At 33.0% G+C, this 5,319-nt stretch overlaps 1 long non-coding RNA gene across 1 annotated transcript; it reads left to right on the forward strand.

The window, feature by feature from the left end:
* Positions 1 to 3,310: 3,310 nt before the first annotated feature.
* On the forward strand, positions 3,311 to 4,184 carry LOC142618290 (uncharacterized). The gene is made up of 2 exons (XR_012841239.1): positions 3,311 to 3,456; positions 3,861 to 4,184. It is a non-coding gene; the product is annotated as an uncharacterized LOC142618290 (long non-coding RNA).
* Positions 4,185 to 5,319: the final 1,135 nt, after the last annotated feature.

The following is a 5,319-nucleotide window of genomic DNA, read 5'->3' on the forward strand; positions in this document are numbered from 1 at the left end:
TACCAAACAAAACTTGGTCTCTAAATACCTAAAATTTCACATACATTTTTTTTTTGGGTTGAGAATATTAAATATTTTTATAACACATGCGGAGAGAGGAAAAAAGCTCTTAAAAAAAACTGACAATGGTGTATATTCAAAAAGGCCTTACTCTTGGATATGCAACACATACTTTAAACCTCTTTAACTCACACTCATTTTTCAATGTGGGATTAATCCACTGTTTTTTCTTTTGAGAATACAAAATATTTTCAACAGACAGAGGAAGAGGGGAGAAGATTTTAAAAAAACTGACAGGGCTCTATATCCAAAAATGCCTAACTTTTCGATACCGAGCACAAGTTTTAAACATTTTTAATTCACAATCATTTTCCAATATTACCACGTACATTTATAATCATTAATCAGCCCATCAAAATTTTGAAGTAATCTAGAAAAACCAAAAAAATAAATTGCTATGAAAAAACCCAATAAAAAAAAAAAAAACCTATCAGATGGTCCATTCCTCAATCTGTGGCTCTCCAAATACTAACAAAACCCAATTCTCCTTAAACACATTCCAAATCACCAGTAATTAACAAAAAACAAAGGGGGCAAAAACAAATCTTTCTACGTTATTGTGTATGCGCTGTGCACCTGCCTCTTGCGCCGCTAGTTGTCTCGCCATGAGTCCTTGGTTGTCCGCTTAGCTTCAGCCTCTTACACCAGTCCAAATCGGCAACCTCGGTATATCTCTTTCGTTGTTTATCTAGTTAATGTTAGTGCTAAAAGACTAAAAGAACTTCAATTTACTTTCCACTTCCCAGTTTTGAATAGAACCAATCAAAGACTTTTAAAGAGTAAAGTAGTTTACTCTCTGTTACGGTGTGCTATTTTTACCAATGGGAAAAAAATTAAATTTTACCGTTCTAAATTATATCTTTAATTACCGTTTACATTTTAAACTTTTAAAATGTATAATTTTTATTCTAAATTATAAACTGTGTTACACTTTGTATCCAAATATCAATTTTAGAGTTATCTTAAATAATATAATATAAAAAGACCCAATTACCCCTCTTCTCAACTCCTTAACAAAATAAAAGGGTAATTACATTTTTCTGCCAGGAGAAATCTGAAGGGAACTCGTTTGATAGGTGTTACCGTGTTAGAGAGGTTTTTTTTTTTTCACCGACCAACAGTTCTAAGAGCCCATAGTCAACCCAAACACATGGTCCAATATCCTTGAAAATTACAAACCACTTCTTACTAAATCAGGCCCATTAAATTAACTACAAATTGTATCAATAAATACAAAACCCAAATTTTAGCCCAATAGCCCATTCACAAAACAAAGCCCTCAAATTATCAACGCCTGTAACCCATATCAATGGTCAAAACAATTCCCAAGACTGAGTGTTCTTTTGCCTAGATTATTTTTGTCAACTTATTTTATTATTCAGCTTATTTTTACTACTATTCATGAGTTCTATTGTACTTTTTGGTATTATTTATGGGTCTCATTGTACTATTTTAACTAACATTTACTTTTATCTACAGTATTTTCAGCAAATTTTTTTTTAATTTCAGTAAAATAAGCAAATCTCAAACAGATCCCAAATTAGCTCAGACTTGAGTCATGGAACTAATTGGGCTAAGACTCAAGTAAAGAGAGACCACAAGTTTTTTGGTCTATTTTATGAGCAGCCCAAAAGGTAAGACATGGGCCCAGCCCGTGAGGCCTAGCTCAATTGAAGTATTTATTATTGATGGTTGGCTTTCAAACTTACAAGCATACATTAACAATTAATAATAACAAAGGAAGAAATACATAATTTGTGTATTTTACATAGGTAAAATCAATTCCATTGACCATATATAGTCAAAAAAAGAAAGAAAAATTTATGGATATAATATCAAACCGGGAGAAATCATCCAAATTATACAGCCTTTCAACTTTAACCTGTTACTTGCATGATAGAGCATACTGTTTGTATTAAAGTGAGCGCCGTAATTACACCAACAATAATGATTGCTGCTGAAGGAGTGCTAAAAAATTCACATCTTAATATTGCCATCCATTTGTGCCAGGGAGTACTGTCATAGAAACTATTCAATTTATTAGAGAGACTAACGTAATCATCTCTCATACTTATCAATAAGATTCCTTTGTTAAGATTGTTAGTTGTAGATTTTGCTACACCGTTGTCGTCGAGGTAGTAATTAACCAAGATTCCTTTTCCACAAAGCGGATCCACATCTTTTGTAGTCTTGATAAGTGAATCCATCAAGAGAAAGTAATCTCTAATGTATGCATTTTCTATATAGAGAATTTGCTTTAATGCCATAATGTTTAGAGTAAGAACTTCAGTCCAATTGTTTAATTTTAACTTGGGAATTTTAGTGAGATGATACTGATCTCATGTGTCTCGAATTAATTTGGTTTTATTTTTAATTTTTAAAATTTGATATGGCGGTATATATAGTTGGCAAATAATGTTACATGAAAAATAATTTTTTATTATTCTGTTTGACATATCAGTTTTTTTATTCAAGGGATAATGATAACGACTAAATTGACACAATAAATTAACACAACACTAAAAATGTTAAGGACCAAATTGATATAATTAAAAGGTTAATTTTTTATTATTCCGTTTGACACATTAGTTTTTTTAGTCAAGGGATAACGATAACGACTAAATTGACACAACACTGAAAATGTTAGGGACCAAATTGATATAAGTAAAAGGTTAGAGATCAAATTGATACAATTAAAAAATTAGAGACCAAATTGAAATATGATGTAAAGAATAAGGACTAACTTTGTAATTTACCTACCCAATTGTACATTTGAATAAAAAATATAAGACAACGCAAAGTAGAATACAAATCCTCTATACCAGTTTTAGTGTTCTATTTTATGTTTCACCAATCACAACTTATAAGGAATCATTTTATGTTCCGTCAATCACAATAATATCATTACTATTGGATAATCACTTCATTCTTGGCTATTCCTAGCGTGTCAATGCCGAAAGGTCCTCTTCATGATCACAACACTGATTGGGGAAATAATTAACTTAATTGTAAATTCGCAGATATTTAAAAATTAAATTAATTACTACGTAGTAGGTCTCCTAATGCTGATGTTCTTTCGTCTTTTTGCTCTCGCGTGAGGTGTGGGATATTTATAAATAATAAAAATCCTCCAACAAATGTGTATAAAGGTCTTCGAGGAAAAAAACGTGTATTTGACTACTATGAATTTATTTGACTTGAACTTAATACCCTATCTCTTCTTAGACTATATAATCTACATATAGGGAGAGAAGAAGGAAGTGTTAACTTAAGCTGTTGAAGCCAAAATGGAGCTAAAAGCATCCATTAGGATTCTTGTAATCTACTTTCTTCTGTTTTTGTTTCTCTCTTCTGCAATAACGGTTGCCGAACCGGGCAACGTCGTCCTACTAACCAGTGAGTCTCTTTCTTAATGCATGCAACCATATCTCCTCACACTCCTATATAATTTTATTTATTTATTTTACGAGTGGTGATGAATGGGAAAAATTATTGAACACGAAGTACTCTTTAATTAACAAATTTTGTGTTCTCTATTTGGCTAAATATTATCTTACAGCTACTAAGAGTTTTATAACTCAACTAATAATTTTATTTATTTATTCATAAATATCACATTTTTTTAAAAAAAAAGTTTCACATCCTTGGATGTGAAATGTTTTATACAATCTCCACCACACTTTTACATTTGATGTTCATATTTTATTTATGATATGAAAGAGCGTGAATACCGACACTGTTAAGTATAAAATAATCAAAAAGCCCTTATTATGATTATTGTTGTTATTACTATTTTGTAGAGAAAAAAAGTAGCTGGAGAGGGATTACAGTCCAAACGAAGGCTGTCCTTCCACCGCGTGTGCCTTCACCACCTTCGCCATCAGGAAATGTTCCCCCGCGCAAGGAAATAGCACCATGATCGCAATCAAGTCCATTGAAAAGACATTAGCCAATGTTTAATAAAATAAGTATTCCTTGTCCTTGTATTACAAGTCCAAGGTTCATTCGCAATTTTTTTTTTGTATTATTATGCAATACTGGTTCCATTTTTCTTGTTTGAATAACATCGCTACTTGTGGATTCCAGTTTGCTTAATTGGTAAAAGTTCTGATAGCTGAATGTGAGATTTATGGTACAATTTCTATCTACACCAAAACTGATTGGTATCTTAGTTTGTTGATAAAGAACTATTATTAGGAGTAAATGCTATGAGTTGGAACTCACTAAGAAATAATAATAAAAACACTGTTACTTCTAAAAAAAAGGAAAGAAACAATGTTACTTATTTAAATAAAAAGAAATGTGATTAGGAATATATATATATATATATATATATATATATATATATATTTTTTTTGTGAAAACCGACCCACGGATCAATATTATTGAAGAATAAAACAAAATTATAAGGAGTCACAAGTGACAAAGAGGAGCTATATCATTAGAAGTGAACTCAATCCATACTTGGAGCTCATGGCCAGAAACAACTTTTTTGGTTCAGAAATGGGCCGCTGAATTGCCTATACGTTTAACTAAAGAAAAATTACATAAACCAAGATCAGTAGCTAATACCAGAATATCACCAATCACATGTCCATACTCTAGGTTTCTGGTATCTGCAGCTAGGATGGCGTAGATGATTACCTCAGCATCACCCTATACAGAACACTCAAAAATGCATAATTCTTTAGCAAAAGCCCGCGCCCTCCTACAAGTCAATGCCTCAACCACAACTAGAGAGGTAGGTAGAGATACCCTTTCACACATGGCACCAATAACACAACCTGTGGAATCACGCACAACCACTCTTAAACCAGCAGCTCCCAAGTTGTTGAATGTGGCACCATCAAAATCAACTTTGAAACGGGGATACATTGGAGGGTTCCAATAGATGGCTCTCGTCGGTTGCTTGGGGGGGGGGGGGGGGGGGGATGAACAGTCGGCCCCTTTAAGTGCTGATAATCCTGTAGAAAAACCATTGCTCTTTGACGAATCTTATGAATCTCCACCACAACCTCCCCTACTCTCACCAAATTTCTTCGATTCCAGATAAACCAGAAAAGTGTGGCGACAAGGTTAAGGTCTAACCTATCCCTCATTCTCGGAAATATTTTCCCCCAGATCAGCAAAAGTGTTGAAATAATATTTGAAAAACTTCTTGATTACCTCATCAAGTTCCCAGATGGTAATGAGTGATTTGCAACTCCAAAGGGCATGGACTGAGTCCTCATTAACTGCCTTACACCCTGAGCATAGAGC

The sequence above is a fragment of the Castanea sativa genome, chromosome 12, assembly GCF_040712315.1.
Source record: "Castanea sativa cultivar Marrone di Chiusa Pesio chromosome 12, ASM4071231v1".
NCBI lineage: Eukaryota > Viridiplantae > Streptophyta > Magnoliopsida > Fagales > Fagaceae > Castanea > Castanea sativa.